General features: G+C 37.1%; 1 protein-coding gene and 1 pseudogene across 1 annotated transcript in view; one reads left to right on the top strand and one right to left on the bottom strand.

Moving 5' to 3' along the window:
• LUZP2 (leucine zipper protein 2) overlaps positions 1–22203 on the bottom strand; it is a 464145-nt gene that overhangs the window by 46353 nt on the left and 395589 nt on the right. The gene's annotated exons all lie outside the window — the stretch shown is intronic.
• Positions 12733–13094, top strand: LOC123799507 (non-histone chromosomal protein HMG-14 pseudogene; annotated as a pseudogene).

Raw genomic sequence — 22203 nt, 5'->3', positions numbered from 1 at the left:
CTAAGAGTTGTTATCTCACATAAGAAATCCTAATATAGAGGAGTTCTAGAGTTGGTTAATTCTGTAATCCAGGATGTTGCCAGGATCCAGTCATTTTCCATCTTTCTGCTTGCTGTTTTCAGAACACTACTACATAATTACAAGATGGCTACAGCAGTTCTAATTTAATAACTTTCTGATTTATTCTTTCGGCTATACACTACCATAGGCCTATTACATATTTCACCAGTTGTAGATGGTAGAGTCCAATTAATAAAATTATTTAAAAAGTTATTAAATTAGACCCCAAGAGAAATTATTTGTTCAGGGGACCCCAATATATCATAAAGATATGCAAGGCTTCCAAGAATTCAAAGTATTCATATACTTAAGAGATAACGGTTTACTGGAGCAGCAGAGGAGATAATAATATCTGTAGGTGATTAAATGTAGCATCAAAACGCAAGCATTTGATAATAGCAGAATCCATTTATAGGTATATAAACCAACACCGGGAAAATAACTCTGTAGAGATGGCAACAGGAAAAAAAAAAAGATGTAATTAGTGAAGCATAAATAAATTGTTATATAGTGCTGCAATAAAAAGGATTCCTCAAATCAAAAAGAATGGAATTTTGGAGTGACTGGCTGACTCTGCTGGTAGAACATGCGACTCTTGATCTTGGGGTCCTGAGTTCAAACCCCACGCAGGGCATAGAGCTAACTTCGAAGAAGAAGAAGGGGGTGGGAAATGGAATTTTGTTCAAAAAACCTGATATTTAGGTCCAGAAAATGAGAGTGCCTAAAAATAGGCTGGAATAGCTGGTTTTTCTGGAGGAAAATGCGGTCAGTTAAAAATGGGGAGATGAATGATCATACTTTATTAGGAAATCACAATTGGTAGATGTTCATTCTTGGACCTTTCTTTTAAAAAATTCTCCGAAAATGACTTTAGTTGCATGAACAGAGTATGTGGTATTAGACAAAGTAATTTTCTCCAAAGTGAAGGTCTTTTGTTGGTCTTTTGTGTCCGTCATATTAAGGCTACTATGGAACCGTTCCCGTTTTTATATATAAAAATGTTAGACTTCAGAAAACAGTGGATTTTCAAAAGGGTCTGGAACCTTGATTACATGCTTGATGCAGTTCACAGATGGCTGTTAACACAGGTGGAACTTATGAAGTCCCCCAAAATATTATGAGACTTTAAATAATATTCTATGAAAACACATTCCAGGATGTGAAAGTCTTAAGTCATTTTTCAGGAGGTTAAGTATGTGACACCCAATCAAAACAACATGCCCTTCTGCTCATATTTCTTCCTTCCGAGAGTGGCTACAAGAAGCCTCAGAAATCAGGTCTCTATAATATCAGCTTCAAAGGTGTGCCTGACAAAACCTTAAGCTCAATAACTTATTAGATAATCATTCATTCAGTGAACAATCATTTATCACCTACTGTATTGGTGCTAGGCACTACATTAAATGCCATCGAATAGAGGGATGAATGAAGAAGGGGGATGTAAAAATGAACAAGCAGGATTTCTGTCTTTACATACTCTATTCTTATGGTAGAGTACGAGACAGATCTTTATCTAAATGTCACTTATATATTTACTAAAATGGACAAATGGAAAAAAATTAAAACAGGAGGAGACACATGAATCAATTATAGTGTACATCTACAAGGAAATGATATATAAAATAATTCAAATAAAATTTACAATGAATTTTAATAAGATGTTATTATTTCATTCATACAATGTCAGCCAACTGTATTACTTTTTCTGAGCAACCTAATATCTCTGTAATTCATTTTGCTCATATGAAAGACGAGGATATATTCTGTATGATGGTGGATACACGTCATTACACAATTGTCAAAATACATAGAATTTACACCACCAAGAAGCCTAAAGTAGAGGGTGGGCTCTGGGTGATATAATGAGGTGTTCATGTAGGTTCATCAATTACAACAAATGTGCCGCTCTAGTGAGAAGTGTTAACAGTGGAGGAGGTTGTGTGTGGGGGTGGGTTGGGGGGACAAAGAGTATATGGGAACTCTGTATTTCTGCTAAATTTTGCTAGAACCTGAAACTGCTCTGAAAAATGAAGTCTCTTTGAAGGAAAAAAAATAATGATAGTACCGGATTATAACCTAAAATCTAAAATAAATATCTATGAGTCTGTTCTGATATAAATAAATGACTGAATGAATAAATAAATGGGGGGGGGAGGACAAATACTCCTTACTGAAGAATTCTAAATAATATACACATAGACATTCCTTTCTGTAACAGGTGAAACTTAACTACCTTTCCCTTGAGTGTAGGCTAAACTTAATGATTCATTTCCAAAGAATAAAGTACGGCAAAGGACAAGCGCTACCTTTGTGGAGAAATCTGGCAGGTACCATCTTAAGCAAGTGATGAGGATTAACATCACCAGCAATGTCATGTACCTGATATAATGCTAAGAAGAGCACCACAACCTTGTGAGATTATTTACACAAATCCATAGCCCCAGCGTGAAAACCCGTCAGACAGCCCTGCTTTAGGGGATGGATCTTCTACAAAATATTTGACCGTGACTTCTAAAGTGTCAAGGTTATGAAACACAAAGACTGAAAAGCTGTCATAAACCAGAGGAGACTAATGAGACATGATGTCTAAAAATGTAAATGGGGGCACCTGCGTGGCACAGCGGTTGAGCGTCTGCCTTCAGCTCAGGGCGTGATCCCAGGCGTTGTGGGATCGAGCCCCACATCAGGCTCCTCTGCTATAAGCCTGCTTCTTCCTCACCCACTCCCCCTGCTTGTGTTCCCTCTCTCGCTGGCTGTCTCTATCTCTGTCAAATAAATAAATGAAATCTTTAAAAAAAAATAAAAATAAAAATAAAAATGTAATATGGTACCCTGAAATGTAAAAAAGGACGTTGGTAGAAAGACTGGTGAAACTCAAGTAAGGTCTGTAGTTTGGTAATGATATCACAATGCTAATTTCTTAATTTTGATAAATGACCATAGCTATGGAAGATGTTAACATTAAGGAAAGTTGAGTGGCGGGTATACAGGAACTCCCTGTACTATCTTTGTAATGTATTTTTTTAAATCTAAAATTTTTCCAAATGAAAAAAAATTAAAAGAATGAGGATAATAATATTTCCTCCTTCTAGAGTTTTGTGAGGATTAAATATGTTCATATGGGTACAGCACAACTCAACAAATGACAACTACTATTACCATTATTTTCTAAATTTGTCCATGACAAATAAGCATACTTTAAAAAAAAATATTTTATTTATTTATTTGAGAGAGAGCACGAATGGTGGGAGGGGCAGAGGGAGAGGCAGAAGCAGACTCCCTGCTGAGCAGGGAGCCTGATATGGGGCTTGATCCCAGGATTCTGAGATCATGTCTGAAGTCAGACACTTAACCGACTGAGCCACCCATGCACCCATGCACCCCTAAGCATATGTTTTATAATAATAACGTTTTATAATAAAAATAATTAATATTTTTAAAAAGTAGTTGGTATTAAAAATGACGAGTGGCCTTATGTCTGTAAGAATATAAACATGACAAAGAATTGATACCATATACATGTTCAAAATATTAGTTTATCTCAAAGCATTAACAAATGGCTAAAAGTAAAAAAAAAAAGAAAAGAAAGAAACTCGGAATTCAGACATAGTCTTATTAAATGTATTTTACACATTTTAAAGTTGAAAATTAAACATTTTATCTATTTCATGCCAACAAAACATTAAGCATATGGAGAAGCCAGAGAAGGTCTGTTTTTAACATGGTTCAAGTAATAGCTTAATGAGACCAAGGGCATGCTTTCAACTGTGTCGACAGTGGTATAATGCAATTTGGAATTTTGCTGGGCTATTGCTGGGGCTTTAGCAGCAACAGCAGGAGGGATGAGGAGGAAGTGAGAACTGATGCTTCAGGGAGAGAGAGACACCTTCCCAGTTGTAAAGAATGGCTCTAGATGGGAAGTCCAATGTTTATAATGTCTAACGTGTGTGGCGGATTTAGGCATAGTTGGACAACTGTGTGGGGAGGTTGGCAGGAAGGAGTTCATATCACTCATCTGAAAACAGTATTATGGGCAGCAGGTAATAATGAAAGCGTCGGTATTATTTTTTCAAATGACTTTATTTTTTTAAAATGATCTTATTTATTTGAGAGACAGTGAGCAAGAAAGAGAGCACGAGCAGGAACAGAGGGAGAGGGACAAGAAGACTCCCCACTGAACAGGAAGCCTGATGTGGGGCTTGATCCCAGGACCCTGGGATCTTGACCTGAGCCAAAAGCAGACATTTAACCAACAGTCACCCAGGAGCCCTGAAAGTAGTAGTATTATTTATACTATCTTATTATTCAGGTCAGGGACTCACAAACATTCAGAGAATAGGATGATATTATCTTTTGCCCAAGTGAGAGACCTGGGAAAATGTCAATCAGGATTTCTTAAGTGCGCAGAAAAGCAGGCCGGCATGCATAGAGGGATGCTCATCCTAATATAATTGGAAATTGCATCCCTAATCCATGGAAATAAGATGAATGCTGGTTTTACAAATGATCAACTTTGTAGGAAACGATTGGAAATGCTGCCCCTTGGGTCTTCACATAAGCATTTTGGGAAACTCCCTGTTATCTCCATCCTTTGAGAGCATGTGCCCCAGGTAGTGGGAAAGGTTCTCCTTTATATGTTTGATTCCTGAATGGATTAGAGTCCAATGGTAAATTAAGCCATGGAGAATGAGCAGCGGCAAAATTAAAAGTTCTCAGGGATTTAATGAGATCACGTGGCACATTCTGTATTTTAATTAAAGTCTGGATAATAAACATAAGGTTATTTTGGAAAACTAAACACTGGTGTGTCTTGGATAACTTAAACATGGTAGTTTTATCATCATCCATGAAAAAGACATTCAAGAATATTCACAGCTTTTATATTTTGTTTTAAAATAAAATTAGAGTATTTTACATATGATACTGGAAATGAAATAGCCTGAACCCCATGCTCACTTTTCATTGACTCTAGTCTAGCCTTAAGGGGGATAACTATTAAGAGTAGTAGGTTGGATTGAGGCAAGGCTGTTCCCATCACGGATACTGAAATTCACAATACACACATGACTAATGATTAAGTATGAAAAGAGCATGTGTTTAATATGGAAATTCACAGCAGCTGCTGTCACTAAAATGAATATGTTTACTCTCCACGATAGAATGATTCTACGGGTGTGAAGAAGTTTTAAGAGAGATATAGTGGTTCATGAATACATTGTAATTTGGCTAATGAGGAACTATTCCTTCTCTCAGATTCCTCATTCATTAATTTATTCATTAGTTTCTTCATTTATCAAACATTTACTGTTAGTTACAAGGTATTATGGCGAACTTTAGAGGAACTAAAATAATGAAAATATACCCCAGGTCCTCAGGAGTTTACTGTTGTGAATTAAACCATCAACCATATGTCCATTTAGTGCTATCATTGAAATGCTTCCACAAGCATCGGAAACTTTAATTTTTGCATATAATGGAAAGAGAGACTCAACTGATACCCTCTTATCTACCTACTTATAAGAAACTAACATTAATTGAATATTTATGAGTGTGCTGTAAATGCATCGCCTCATGCTGTCTTCCCTAACCACCCTACAAAGTTAGTATTATTATTGTATTGTATGAGATAACAGATTGTTCTTTGAGATAACAGATTCTTAAAGATGTCAAAGCACTTGCGAAAGATTAAGTCACTTAGGAAGTAACAGAGCAGACAACTGAATTCAGGTTTACCTGAATAAAAAATGGCTGGGGGTTTTGTGTGTGGTTTTTTTTTTTTTTCCTTTTGGGCTCTCTATTCTATTCCATTGATCTACACATCTGTTTCTATGCCACTACTATATGCTTTGACTACTATAGCTTTGTAATATAGTTAGAAATCAGTGAGTGTGATGCCTCCAATTTTGTTCTTTCTCAGGATTGCTTTGGCTATTGGGGATCTTTTGTGGTTCCATACAAATTCTAGGTTTGCTGTTTTCTATTTCTGTAAAAAATGCCACTGGAATTCTGACAGAGATTACATTGAATCTATAGATAGATTTGGATAGTAAGGTGAATTCTGTCAACCAGATAGTAATTTTAACAATATTAATTGTCTCTACAGAGAACGTTGCTGAACCATTTCAAAAAAGTTATCTTATAAATTTACCTCAGCAGTGCACATTCTGTAGGTAGTATCTTCTGAATCAACAGGATGTGGCAGATCAAAACAGAAGGCTCACAAGTACCTTCCAGCAAGTTCGCTGAAGTTATTAATTCTGACCGTTGGAGTCTTTAGAGTTTTCTATTTATAAGATCATATCATCTACAAACAGAGATTTTCTTCTTTCTTTCCCAGATGCGTTTTATTTCTTTTTCTTGCTAATGATTCTGCCTAGGACATCCAATTCTGAGTGAACAACCTTGTTTCTGATTTTGGCTTTTCACAGTTGAGTATGATGTTAGCTGCGGACGTGTCATATGTGGTCTGTATTATGTTGAAGTGCATTCCCTTTCTACCCAGTTTGTGGAGACTTTTTATCATAAAGGGATATTGAATTTTGTCAAATGCTTTTTCTGCATCGGTTGAGATGATCATATGATTCTTAGATCATTTACTGACTTGTAGGTGTTGAATCATCTTTGTATCTCTGGAATAAATCCCACTTGATCACGGTGTATGATCATTTCAAAGTACTGTTGAATTCCATTTGTTAATATTTTGTGGAGGATTTTTGCATCTATGTTCATCGAGGATATTGGCCCATAATTTCTTTCCTTGTAGTGTCCTTGTCTGACTTTGGTATCAGGGGAATGCTGACCTAATATGCATTTGGAAGTTTTCCCTCTTTTCTTCTCTTTGATATAAATGGTATTAATTCCTCTTTAAATGGTTGACAGAAGTCACCAATGACGTCACCCGGTCCTGAACTTTTGTTTCCTGGGAGGTTTTTGATTACTGATTTAATCTCCTTAGTAGCGACTGGTCTCTTCAGATTTCATATTTCAGCATGATTCAGTCTTGATACATGTTGTGTTTCTAGCAATTTATCTATTTCTTCTAGATTGTGCAACTTTTTGGTGCATGGCTGTTCGTAGCAGCCTGTTATGATCCCTTTTCTTTGTGTGGCATCAGTTGTAACACCATTTCTTTCGATTGCAATTTTATTATTTGAGTCCCTTCTCTTTGTTTCTTTGTAAGTCTAACTAAAGTCTTGTCTATTTTATCTTTTCCAAAAAAATCAGCTCTTAATTTCTTCAATCTTTTCCATCATCTTTTTAGTCTCTATTACATTTATTTGCCTATGATCTTTGTTATTTCTTTCCTTCTGTTAACTTTGGGTTCGGTTTGTTCTTTTGCTCGTTCTTTGAGGTATAAGTTAGGTTGTTTATTTGAGATCTTTCTTTTTCTTTATGTAGGTGTTTATCACTCTAAATTTCATTTTTATTTTTTTTAAGATTTTATTTATTTATTTGTCAGAAAAAGAGAGAGAGAGCATGCACAAGCAGGGGGAGTGGCAGGCAGAGGGAGAAGCAGGCTCCTCGCTGAGCAAGGAGCCCGATATGGGACTCAAACTCAGAACCCGGAGATCATGACCTGAGCCAAAGGCAGACGCTTAACCAACTGAACCACCCAGCATCCCTCTAAATTTCATTTTTAGAACTGCTTTTGCTGCATCCTGTAAGTTTTGGTGTGTCAAGTTTCCATCTTTATTTGTTTGAAAAAATATTTTTTTAAATTTCTCCTTTGGTTTCTTTTTTGTCTTATTGATTGTGCAGGAATATATTGTTTAATCTTCACTTATTTGTGAATTGTCCAGTTTTCTTATGATTCTTTTCTTATTTCATACCATTGAGGTTAGAAAGAATGCTTGATATTATTTCACTTTTCTTAAATTTATTAAGACTTGTTTTGTGGCCTAAGATATGATGTGTCCTGGAGGATGTTCCATGTGTGCTTGCGAGGAATATGTATCCTGCCGTTAGATGGAATATTCTGTAAATGACGGTTAGGTCTATCTAATCTAACACATAGTTTGAATCCAGTGTATTCTTTTCTGTTTGGATGATCTATCCACTGTTGAAAGGGGGCTACTGAAGTCCCTTACTAGCACTGTGTTACATTGCTGTCTATTCTCCCTTCAGATTTGTTAATATTCATTTTATATATTTAGGTGCTCCTATTTTGGGTGTATATTTATTAATTTTGTAATCTCCTGATGAATTGACCACTTTGTTGTTATATAATGGTATTTTTTTGCGTCTCTTTTTTATAGTCTTTGGTTTAACGTTTATTTTGTTTGATATAAGTATAGCTATCTCTGCTTTCTTTTGATTTCCATAAGGATAGAATGTCTTTTTCCATCCCTTCACTTTTAGTCTATACATGTCCCTAAAGCTGAAATTTGTCTGTTGTAGGCAGCATATAGTTAGGTCTTGCTTTTATACCCATTTTCCTACTCTATGTCTTTGGATAGTTTAGTCCATTTACCTTTAAAGTAAATAAGTGTAGACTTACTATTGCCATTTTGTGAATTGTTTTCTTGTTGTTTTGCTATTTATTCCTTTTTTCTTCTCTTCTAAATGCAAGGGGGGGGTGTTATCAGAGTCACATCTTTAGATGTAAAGTGATGGTCAGGCTCTCAGACTCTAAAGCCAGATATACTTGACTTCAAAACCTCAGTTGCCAATGACCTAGTTTTGAGACTTAAGATGGGTCACTAACCTCTATAATGCCTTAGTTTTCTCACTACATTCTAACATCAGAATATTATCAGTACCACCTCAAAATGTTCTTCTGGATTTTAACTGAGAAAACTTGTGCAAAGCCATCAGCAGTAAGTCAGTTACAGAACAAATACTCTATAAAATTTAAGTGTTGTGATAACCTAAGAAGCAGAGCATATTTAAATGTTCATTCCTTTTTGTAAGAATATATCTAAGGTTCTAAGTAATGTGCATTTTGAGACAGTGATTTGGTGCACAGGATTTGGCATATAAAACCTGGGTTCGTGTTTCAGTTCCTTTTTAAGTAAAATAGTTAAAGTAAGATCTACTCTATTTATTGCGATAATCTAATAAAACATCTTATAGTTATTACCGTAAAGGACTCTGCAAATTAAGCTCATCACTATTGTTATTATTTTTATTGAGCAATTAGAACTTATGCAACAGCCTACAAAGGAGAAAAGTTTGGTCTTTGAGTATACTTGATTTGAGTAACTTCCTGGGTTAGGTAGCTACAGACACTCAGGAAATATTCTTGATTTCATAAGGAGGAGATCAAAGAGGACTAAATATGTCATAGGAAAGACTAACACCAGCACTCTAGGAGATTCAAAAAGACTGTCTATAATTTCACAAAATCCTAAATATCAATGTGCTTCATATAGTGATGAAAAGCAAGGCTACTATTTTTAATTTTCTTTGAAACATTTAAATCCAACTCAGTGCATTGAGGGTGGATCAAGACGGCAATTCTCTGGTCTTTCATCAAATCTAGTACAAACAATAATTACTTTCAGCAAATATAAAGATCTTATGTTTCCTGTTGTTTTTGGAAGTCCTTTTGCGGAAATTCTTTTGATGAATGTACGTATTATTTTCTTATTGTCAAACCCCATATAGAATTTTGTGATGGGCACTTCCCCAGAGATGGACACACAATGATATTTCATTAGAACAAATAAATCTGAAACTAACAATATTTAGTTTGTCCTCATAACAACCTTTGCAGGAAAATAGTATTATCCCCATGTTGCTGGTAAGAAATTGGTTTAAAAATTTGCCTTTGTTACACAGCGGATTAGTAGCAGAGCACAAATTTAAATCTGGGCAGTTTGCCTTTAGAATCTATGCTCTTAAACACTAGCTATACTATATACCGGATATCATGCTATACATTTAGCATTTATATATTTTAGTTTATTAGGGTCATTGTTTTGTCTTATTAGCTCTACTGTAAAGTTCCATGATTCATTACTTGCATATAACACCCAGTGCACCACGCAATACGTACCCTCCTTAATACCCATCACCAGCCTATCCCATTCCCCCATGCCCCTCCCCTCTGAAGCCCTCAGTTTGTTCCCAGAGTCCATAGTCTCTCATGGTTCATTCCTACTTCTGTTTACCTCCCCCCTTTTTTCTTCCCTTTCTTCTCCTACCGATCTTCCCACTTCTTATGTTCCATAAATGAGTGAGGCCATATGATAATTGTCTTTCTCTGCTTGACTTATTTCGCTTAGCATTATCTCCTCCAGTCCCGTCCGTGTTGCAGCAAATGTTGAGAACTTGTTCTTTTTGATGGCTGAGAAATATTCCATTGTATATATGGACCACGTCTTCTTAATCCAGTCATCTGTTGAAGGGCATCTCGGCTCCTTCCACGATTTAGCTATTGTGGACAATGCCGCTATGAACATTGGGGTGCATATGGCCCTTCTCTTCACTACGTCTGTATCTTTGGGGTAAATACCCAGTAGTGCAATGGCTGGGTCATAGGGTAGCTCAATTTTTAACTTTTTAAGGGACCTCCACACTGTTTTCCAAGGTGGCTGTACCAACTTGCATTCCCACCAACAATGTAAGAGGGATCCCCTTTCTCTACATCCTCTCCAACATTTGTTGTTTCTTGCCTTGTCAATTTTAGCCATTGTAACTGGCGTAAGGTGGTATCTCAACGTGATTTTGATTCAAATTTCCCTGATGGCTAATGATGTTGAACATTTTTTCATGTGTCTGTTAGCCATTCGCTTGTCTTCATTGGAAAAGTGTCTGTTCGTGTCTTCTGCCCATTTTTTGATTTGATTATTTGTTTCTCGTGTATTGAGTTTGAGAAGTTCTTTGTAGATCTCAGATCCATCCCCTTCTCCTTTCCCACCACTACGGTCTCATTGTCTCTTCCCAAGAAGATACTATTAATCTTCTAAAAATTTTATTTGCTAGTATCATCTTGTCCTCCTAATCATTCTCTCTATATTGCCACAGGTGTACCTTGCTTTTATTGCACTTAGCAGATACTGTGTTTTCTACAGACGGAAGGTTTGTGGCAACCCTGCATCAAGCAAGTCTCTCAGTGCCATTTTTCTGACAGCATCTGTTCACTTCATGTCTCTGTCACATTTTGGTACCTCCTACAATATTTCCAAACTTCTCATAATTATTATATTTATTATGGTGATCTGTAGTCAGTGATTATGACTTGCTGAAAGCTCAGATAATGGCTAGCATGTTTTTTTTTTATGGCTAGCATTTTTTAGTAATAAAGTATTTTTATGTGTGGGGGGGTTATTCAGAATATTTTGATGTGAATACTTCCCAGAGTTTGCAGTTATTCAATATTTTTCCTTTCCAAAAAATACAAAAACCTTAGAATGTTTTAATCCTGACCACCCTTTCACTATTTATAAGCTACTATAACAGTGTTTTAGGCCAATTATGACCACTAATTTTTATTACATTATAATCAACGTAATCAATTACTACAAACAATTGATGTTGCTTTATTTTGCCCACATACTACTGATGTCTTCGAGCACTATTTCTTTTGCAACTGAGTTCTTCCTTTAAAATTCCTTCAGTGAGCTCTTTTGGTAGCAAAGTCGTTTGGCTTCTATTTGTCTGTAAATTATTTTAATTCTCCCTAGTTCTTACAGGGTATAGACTAATAGATTGACAGCTGTTTTATCTCACTCTGTTGGAGATCTTATTCTACTACCTTCTGGCTTCCATCATTGCTGTTGAAAAGTCAGGTGTTGGCCCAACTGTGATTACATTGGGGGTAATTATTATTCCATTTTTTTGTAATGTGTCTTCTCTGCATGCTTTTGAAGTCTTTTTATCTTTTGATTTTTTTTAGCAACAGAGTATTTTTTAATTAAAGTATGTACTTTTTATAGACATAATGATATTATACACTTACTAGACTACAGTATAGTGTGAATATAACTTTAATATACACTGAGAAATCAGAATATTCACTTGACTTGCTTTATTACAGTGGTCTAGAACCATACCCATAATATTTCCGAGGTATGCCTGTACCAGAATTATCTCTCTAAAATTGTAATTTTTTTTCAGGTTTCCCTTGTTAAAAAAAACTTTTAGTAGATTGCCAGTGGCTGCAAGATATAAGAATAAATGAGTGAATAATTCCTGGAGAGAAAAAAAAGCACTGATGACTTAAAATGATCAAAAAGCTGATTAAACTCCTTATAGATATCCCTTTCTTCTGCAAGTGTAATAAGGAAATATCTTTTGCAGATGGAGTTTTTAGGATCAAGAATTTTATTGCATCTAAAGAGACAAAAGAAAAGTTGGATAATAATTTCTAATGTCTAAGATAAAATGTCCTTTGCATTGATAATCAGTGGAGGGGATATTGAGCTATGTCTTACTTATGAATAGCCAAGTGGGAAGTAGGAGGTAATCTAAAACGCCTTTGAAATAACTTAATCTCTGTTACACTGGAGTCACCATGAAAGTTATTACTACTTGATGAGTGTCTGAAAATGTTAATGAAAATATAAGAGAAGAAAATAGAACCAGTCTTCCCGTTCTCCCCCTGCGGGTCCCAGCAGCTTATATGGCAACACGGAGTGGTAGGGGCAAGGCAGTGCAGCTTCATGAAGCCCCAGCACACGGCCCCAGCACACAGCCACTGCCCTCCCTGCCACCAGGAGGCACTAGAGGATGGGCTCTGCCAATGGGGCAGTGAAGTAGAAGCCCAGGAGGGGATCAGCAGGGGAGCTTGTGAACTAAACCTGCTCCTGCGAAAGTGGAAAGAAAACCAGAAAATGCAGCAGGAAATGATAAATCTTCAGACAAAAGGGAAAAGAGGAACAAAGGAAAAACAGGTGAAAATGTCTAGCCCAGAAACTACAGATGATTTACCTGCAGAAAATGGAGTAACTACAAAAAAGGAGGGTCCAGCCTCTGATAAAGCAGGAGAGAAAAAAGCTGAGTGTGACTACATCATATATCATGTCTTACCAATGGTGCCTGTCTCCCTTCTTATACAATCCAGAGGAATATTTTTATCAAGTATTTTGTAGATGTAAATCTTTTAGGAGCTCTAGAAACGTTTTTAGGAAGGAGAGAATCCTGCCTCATCCCATTTTTAAAGTGTAAATTTTTTTTTTTAAGAGGTGAAATAATTTGCTGGTTGTTTATTTATGGTAGAATATAGTGGGATCAGAAAATAGTGGGATATTGAATATGGGAGGTTTTGATTGTCTTGATTATCATTCCACAGATGGGGAAATAGTTTTATATCCTATAATACACAGCACACTGGATGGCACTTTGGAGCCACAGTCCTGCATTTATTATGTCTTGAACATTTTAAATTACTTCTCTTCTCATTCTATTTTTAGTAGAATTGTTTCCTAAGGAAAACCATTTCTTGACCTTCACTCTCCTTGTCAGAATTTCATGCACTCTGTAACATTTTTGGTCCTGGTAGTTCTGTTTACCTCGTAACTTTGATAACGTGCTGAGTATGTGATATTGTGAGTTAGGGGGATTTATGACACAACAGCTTAGCAACATTTGAAAATACTTGCACTTGATATCCTCTTAAGAAGAAATTTGCCTCCAAATTTAAGTTGGAAAGTCACTGGAATAACTGTTTAGAAAAGAATCACAACTGCACACCTTTTAATTTCTTGGGTACATACATTAATTATGTACACATTGAAATATCTGTGTATTGGTCCTCAAGACAACCAATAGAATCTCAATTATGAAAGAAAATAAAAAGAAAATGGAACCTGGTGGCCATTCTTTTATGACAGAGAAGATAAGCAGTGAGGTTTTCTCTGAATATTGATATGATTTCCTAGACTTACCTAAGATAACATTTTGACCAAGAATGTTTTTTTTTTTTTTAAAGATTTTATTTATTTATTCGACAGAGATAGAGACAGCCAGCGAGAGAGGGAACACAAGCAGGGGGAGTGGGAGAGGAAGAAGCAGGCTCATAGTGGAGAGCCTGATGTGGGGCTGGATCCCATAACGCCAGGATCATGCCCTGAGCCGAAGGCAGATGCTTAACCGCTGTGCCCCCCAGACGCCCCTGACCAAGAATGTTTTATTCTCATTTTAATTTTAGGAAGATTGAATGAATTATGTCCTCCTGTTGCTAACAACTGTCTTTGAAAGCACTTCATAGAGATACTCAACTAATCAATTTCTATAAATAATGTTCTTATTATATAAGTATCAAGGATCAAGAATAAATGAAAGCTAATGAGAATTTGGCTTCAGACTATTCCAAGGTACAAACCTGCACACCAGTATACTAAACAAAATAGATCAAAGATTCCTTGTGGGTTCAGTTTTCATATTTACCAGATCAAACATGTATCTTATAATTGATACTATAATTTTATAAATATTTATGTACATATATAATATGTATATTCATAAAACAATGTGTAAAACATGATATATTTTTAACTGAAGCTTAGCTTCATTGCCACATGTATGCCATCTCTGCTGTGAAGTAATCAAAGAAGATATTAAGACCTCCTAGGACCAAAAATGAAATCCAAACAAAATTCCTTAGTTGTAATGTTATATTTTACAAAAATGTTTTAAACTTATGTGTTCATTTTTATCCTTACAATAACCCTGGATATAAAGATATACAATATATTTTTGTAGCCTGGAAGAATACCAATAGTTGTTAGGTGTGAAAGATAACCAAATAGTGCGCTAATGACAGACAACTGGTAGAACACCAGATCTATCTAAAACCTCTGAGCTAGTCGAGAAATCTTCTCTTCTCTAGGGAAGTGGGGGAAAAGGGCAGGCTTAATTCTTAGACTCCCTTCCCATTCGTAGAGTAAGGATCTTAATAGTTCTCAACATTGGATATAAATTAGAATAATCTGGGAGCTTGGAATAATCCCCAAACTAGCCTGCTTTTCAGCTGGATTGTATCAGAATTGTGATTGTTGACGTCAACTCAGGTGTGAGTGAAACACCGGTGATTAAAAATGCAGCCTAGGTTGAGACGCTTTGGTCTATGATGATTCCAGGTGCACTGCCTTGAGAGTTCTTGGAAATTGCATTGCAACAGATTTTTGGCAGAAGAGAGGGAAATACAAATCCACTTTGCTTTAAACTGCCGGGCACCAAGCAGAATGCAATTTTCGCTCGGATGCCTTTAAGCTCCTGAATAGGGTCACTGTTGACTGCTGCCCTAGAATGACTTTGGCATTTCTAACAAACTGGGGGAAAAAAACACAAAAAACAAATCATCCTTGTCCAATTAAGTAGATACCACGGTTGTGACCTTTACCAATGTAAACTGCAGCTAAATCCAAGGCAGTGAGTGGCATGGAAAGAAAAAGAGAGAAGATGGTCACCGCCTGGGGTGAGGATGAAATACTGGATTTTCATAACACAATTTCTTCATTGTTTTTTTTTTTTTTTCAGCATTACTTATCTGAATTGCTTTTCCTTTCTGCTGTCTTTCAATGTTCTCCTTTCCCCACGGCGTTTACTATTATGATCACTGACATTAAATGCATTGTGAGAATCCATCCATACTACCATGCTAAAAAAACTATAGTCATGCTCATTTGGATAGATATATTGTATACTCACATATCAACAATAACACAAGGCACAGTTTTTGTTTTAATTAAAGTAATATTCTATGCCAAAATCTTCTTTAAATCTTCTCAAAGTGTTATCCTGCTTTCCAGATATAATACTTATTTCCTACTTTTGTTGTTTCTCAGTGTCGAACACTACTACATATGCTGAATGTTGTATGTGGATTTTTTTTTTTATTAATTCTTCACATCAACTCTATAGCGTTGGTGCTGTTATTGTCTCTATTTATATAAACGGAAGATTAGTCCCAGAGAAGTAATTTTTTTTTTTTTTAAAGATTTTATTTATTTATTTGACAGGATAGAGACAGCCAGCGAGAGAGGGAACACAAGCAGGGGGAGTGGGAGAGGAAGAAGCAGGCTCATAGCGGAAGAGCCTGATGTGGGGCTCGATCCCATAACACCGGGATCACGCCCTGAGCCGAAGGCAGACGCTTAACCGCTGTGCCACCCAGGCGCCCCCCAGAGAAGTAATTTGATCAAGGTTTCAAAGTTAGAAAATTGCAGAAAACAGATTTTTACTTGGTCAGTCTGACTTATGAATCTTAGCTCTTTAAAAAAAGAAATTTTCCTTGTATTTATGTTCATTACACAAGATTTCTTGGGTGTTGATGAAAAGTACAGCCTAATTACATAGGCAGAAGACCCCCATGCCCTCAAGGGTCTTGGCTAGAACACTTGGGACAGAAACATGACCCTTAGGATGACTGGGTGGCTCAGTCTGTTAAGCATCTGCCTTCAACTCAGGTCATGATCCCAGGATCCTGGGATCAAGCCCCACATTGGGCTCCCTGCTCAATGGGGAGTCTGCTTCTCCCTCTGCCTCTGCCCCACACTTGTGCTCTCTCTCTCTCTCAAATAAATAAATAACAACTTAAAAAAAAAAGTCAAGAAACATGAGCCTTTTCTCCCTTTGAACGTCTCTGCCCTGATGTGGTAACTGGTGGGTTTGGGACCAGGAAGCAGATGACCCCGTGGTGAGGAGGCGAGAACAACCCAACAGTCCCCATGAGGCACGCGACCTTGGAGGCGTGGTGCAGGCAGCACCTCATATTCTTTCCTAAACAGCCCTGCAGAGGGACCAAGGCTGAGGGGAGCCTGTCCTACAGAGACATCAACTCTGAGGAAGGGAGGAGAGAGGAAGGAAGGAGGCTGGGAACGGTCTTTGACTAATGTGCCAGGGCCAGTGTCTGGTCTTTTTCACATCTTATTTAACCCTTCCAGAAACACTCACAGGTAAATATCATCAGCCTAGTGTAAAGTGAATCCTAGCTCTTAAACTCCATATCATGCAGCTGTAAACACCAATGACATTACTATATTAATAATTCATATTTTTTCACCTAAAAATAGACCTCTGGGTAATAGGCCTCCTGTTCTTCCTCCTACATTTGCGTATTTTCTAAATTACATAAAGTCACATTTAATATTTTATAATAAAATGAATATAATTAAGGAAAACAGTATAATGGACATATAAAAATTGTTAGTTGTTTTTAGAACATGCCATTAATTAAACAAGCAGTTTGTAAAAGTAATTGTTTTGCCTTTTCTCCGCACTTACTATTCATCTAGCTCTACCACACAAGAAGACAAAAACAAATGAGTATGTTGATCACATATTGTTTATATATTATGATGCCCAGTAAGATCTTAAAGGTTTAACACACACACACACGCCACACTCATACATACACAGGAGTGTGTTATTCACTAACTTAGGGGGTTAGGAAGACCCTGATTTGTAGTGTTTGTCAATTTCTATGGTATAAATACTACCAATTTCGATCTACCAAGGTGATATTATCGAATACGAATTGTAAAGAGATATCAGTAGCACAGCAGCATATCATATTTCCACCACATGGATCCAAAAGATATATTATAATATCTTCAAAAACAAGGCATAATAGCACGATGTAGTAGTTTTGGTATTTACCACATTTGCTTTTAGTAAATTTTACTTAATTTTAAGTGTATGTAATTAATATTTAAGAAGCACTGTGTTTATGAGCTGACTAGTACAAATTCTGAAAACTTAATAGTCAGCTTTTATCTTATTGTTTTAAGATTTATTTATTTATTTTAGAGAGAGAGAGAGCAGCAGGGGAAGAGGCAGCAGAAGATGAAGAGAATCTCAACCACTCTCCACTGAGCTTGGAGCTCCACGTGGGGCTCGATCTCACAACCCTGAGATCATGACCTGAGACAAAACCAAGAGTCAGACGCCCAACCAATGGAATGTCAAGGACCCCAGTCAGGTTTAAAAGCAGATACCAGCCATGGAATATTCACCATTCTAAGTTTACACAATGACATGCATATTCCGTTGTTTTGTGCTGGTAAAAAGCATGAAAAGTCATGGTTCCCAGTCCAAATGTGTAATGAAGAGAGGAAATTAATGAAAGATGAGAGATGTATTTTTACCCTAAACATTCCATCAATTAGACTACACATAAAACCATACTGAAGGTATTTCTCTTCTCTGGGGTCCTATGTGGCCCTCATCTCTTCACTCTACACTGTCTTGTCAAGTCATTTAATCTACTTCCAACATTTAATCACCAGCCATAATAATGATGCCAAATCCTTTATCTCCACTCAGGTGTCTTCCCTGAATTCCAGATTTAAATGTTTAATCACCTATGGGATACAGACACTTGACTGTGTGAGACACCTCTAACACTTCGCCTGTTGAAAAACAAACCAGTCTTGGTTCTCCTCTTGCCTTTTGCATCACAGCAAATGAATGCAACCACTGAGTATTCTTCTTCACGTCCTGCCTTCATACATCCCACTTAGCCACTATGTCACAGCAGTTCTATGTCCCCATGACATCTGGAACCCTGTTCCCATTTCTGTACCATAGATCAAATCACCATCACTTCCTGCGTGGTTCAGTGAAATAGACTGCCACTGGTTTGCTTGTTTCCACTCTAGTTAAGAGTTATTTTATGCAAATGCAAATCAGAGCTGCCAGCTTGTACCTTTGCTCTTTACTTCGCTGTTGGAACAATATTTTCTACATAATAAATATATAATCTCATAACAAAGATATAACAAAGATATCATCTCATGTGCCTTTGAATTCAGGTCTCCTTAGTCTTTATTTTTAATCAAAGCTATTTGGAATACAAAATTCCAAATACAAAAAAAAAAAAGTCCTTATCTACCACACACCCCTTGCATTTTTTTCTCTTGTTTTCTTTTTACAGAGAAGTCACTCAGTGTCCAATAGGTCATGTGATTTCAAATTTGCATCCCCAGGGATGAGCATGGTCCTGCCGTTCAGATGGAAAACAGTTTAATTGAATATTGAGCACTTAATGAGCACTCAATAATATATATTTTCTAACTTCTAAATAAGGAAAATATCCAAGAAGAGGGGCACTGCTATGGATTGAGTATCTGTGTCATTTAAAATTCCTATGTTAAAGCCTTAGGCCCCAGTATGATGGTATTAGGAGCTGGGCCTTCTGAAGGTAATTAGGATTAGATTAAGTCATGATGGTGGGGCCCTTGTGGTGGGATTAGTGCCCTCATAAAAAGTATAAAGACAGAGAGAAAGAGATCTCTTTCCAGTCACACACGTCTAAAAAAGACCATGTGAGCACTCAGCCAAAAGGCAGCTGTTTACCTTCCAGGAACAGGGCCCTCATCAAGCACTGAATCTGGGAGGACCTTGATCTTGGGCTTCACAGCCTCCAGAACTGTGGGAAATGAGTGTCTGTTGTTTAAGTCCCCTAGTCTATGGCACTTTGTTATAACATCCTGAACTGACTAAAACAGAAATACAGCAAGTGTCATTTCAAATTCCGTAGAAACATCATTCTGGACACCGAGTAATGTGAGCAAATCAAGGAGCTAAGCACAATCGTCTCCTTTAGGGAGAGAAGAGTATGCAGCCATCACTGTATTCGTGGTATGACCAAGACCCATGAGGGGTAGACGCTGTGCTATCAGAGCATTGAAAATAGGAAAAAATAATTCTAACTTGGAGGGTAGGAAAAAATTCACTCAAATTAGGGAGAAGCAACATAACAACTATGGAGAATACAATGAGGGAAAGGAGGCTGACTGACCTGACTGAGGGTCCTCAGCAGAAACTACAGCTGTAGGACTAAAAGGTCATATAAAGGCATCCTCCAGAATTAACAAAAAAGTAGAGGTTCCCAGGGGCGCCTGGGTGGCTCAGTCAGTTAAGTGTCTGACTCTTGATTTCGGCTCAGGGCATGTCAGGGTCCTGGGACCGAGCCCTGCATCTGGGCTCTGCACTCAGCAGGAGAGTCTGCCTGAGGTTCTCTCACTCTCTCTACCCCTCCCTCTGCTCACACACCCTCTCTCTCTCTCAAATAAATAAATCTTAAAAAAAAAAGCACAGAGGCTACCGATATATAAAATTTTTTAAGTTTTTGCCAGTAGATTCTTGTAATGTTGAACTCCCCACCTAATGAAATCTGTGGCTTTTAAAATCCATAGTGAAATACATACATATGTGTGTGTACATATATATACATATATAATTAATGTAATAATGCGTATGTATGTATGCATGTATACACATACACATATACACACGTGAATAACGCAATGAAAATTTTGACTGCATTACCAAATCTTCTTTAAGAATAATAAAATAAAATGACGTTTTGGGGGTGGGGAGGGCCACGGTAGGTATGTGGTATTTTGTCTCTTTTCCAGATGTGAGTTGAAAATTGCTTACTTGGCTGTGTTTCAGATTTCAGGGAAAACCATCCAAGAGTTGAAGATTTAAGAAACCAAATGAAAGTAGATGAGACCAGTCATAGTCCATGGAAAACAGGGGGAGTTATTAGTTGTAATGTTCATGCCACAACAACACTCTGACAGGCACTTGGGGAAACTGAGGCACAGGGAAAGTAAGTGATGTGGTCCCCTCACAGCTCTCAGGCAGGCACATCACGTCACTGCAGCTACAATTAGCCAACTCCGAAGGTGTACCGGTTAAATGTCCTCATTTAAAAGTTCCTTGGTTCACATACGGAGAAAAAAAGATTCCGTGACTGAAGGGTCTCTCTTATGCACACCCCACATCACATCATATTATTTGGGATTTTAAAAATGTTTTCTGAGGCGCCGGCATAGAGCCGAAACCCCAAGTACACATAAAATACAATTTCCACCACTAATGAAAAGATAAAGAATGCAGGCAAAACATAAACACTAGAGAAGCTTTTAATGCTAATCCATAAAACAGGGTGCTCTATAGTACATCAACTTACATTTATTGAACTTTATCTTAAACAATTGGATTTTTCTGTTATTGCTTTTTGAGAAATGAGCAATTCCTAAACCAGCCTCATCTAAATGCTTCCTACATTTTTCTGTGATAAGCCAAGGAAAATAATAAATATTTATTATTTATTTCAAGGACAGGACATACATTTATTCATAGTAAATCAGTTAAAGTAACAATCAGTAACTTCCTCCACACGTTCAGGGTCATAAAGAGCCCAGTTTTAATTGGGCCTAAACAAACATATTTTGAGTTGGAGATGAGCATCCTGTGTGCCCACAGAATTACAAAGTGCTTTGCCCAAAGTCAACAGACTTAATAAGGCTGAACCTTTGCTCCTCTCTTAGACCAACACTAAGGAGGTAGGGTGTGGGCTTCCCAGTGGGTGCGTGACACTGTGTGAGAAGCCTGGCATTTTACCAGTGACCAGTGTCAATGGATTTCTTCAGGATTTTTCCTAACGTAACAAATATATTATTATTTAACTTTCTTCCCTGCCTTTGGTTAAGCAAACGAACACTTTAGACCCAGAGTTTCCAAAGAGGCGGGAAAGAAATAAAGGAGAAAAACACTGGCCTAAACATTTCTAGAGATCCTTAGGTACAGAGTAAAAAGAGAATAAGATGAAATGAAAATATGTATTTTTAAATGACTTTTGACAGAGAAACATGAGATTATACGGACTAAATCTGTGCAGTCCATACATTGATTAGTTACAGATAAAAACATAACATTACATTTTTTTTCCTCTTGTTTTTGATTCTGAAAATGGTATTTCTCTAAACTGACATTTGTGCACACCCTTTTTAATTCAAGTGTAGAGAATCAGAATAGGCAGTAAGAAAGCCCCCAAAGTACTGCATCACTGGGTAACGCATCGGTGGTTCTCAGGCGTTTCCGGGCCCACCGCTAGAGATATGCATTAGAAGGCGGACTGGCATCTTGAACACTCACTTTACAGCAAGTGGTCCTAAGGCTAGCAGTCAGCCATCACTTTCAAATATACTGCCCGAAGCTACACTTTCTCCAATAACTATTTCAGAGTGTAGGATTTATTTAAATGTAGAGCCTGTAAATGGAATCTGACAAGTGAAACAGAAAGCAACAAATGCCCCTCTGCCCTGTCTAATGCAGGGTAGTGGTGGGAGTCGAGGAAGTTTTGCTTAATTCACTGGTTCTCAGAATCTCCTGGGGAGCTTTTAAAAACTACTGATGACTTATAACCTAACCAGAAAGAATTTAATAGGTTTGGGGTGTCAGGAT

Source organism: Ursus americanus, chromosome 24, assembly GCF_024610735.1.
Source record: "Ursus americanus isolate L20-20 chromosome 24, mUrsAme1.1.p, whole genome shotgun sequence".
Lineage (NCBI taxonomy): Eukaryota > Metazoa > Chordata > Mammalia > Carnivora > Ursidae > Ursus > Ursus americanus.
Note: the sequence above shows the minus strand (reverse complement) of the source record. Positions and strands in the feature narration are given on the sequence as shown.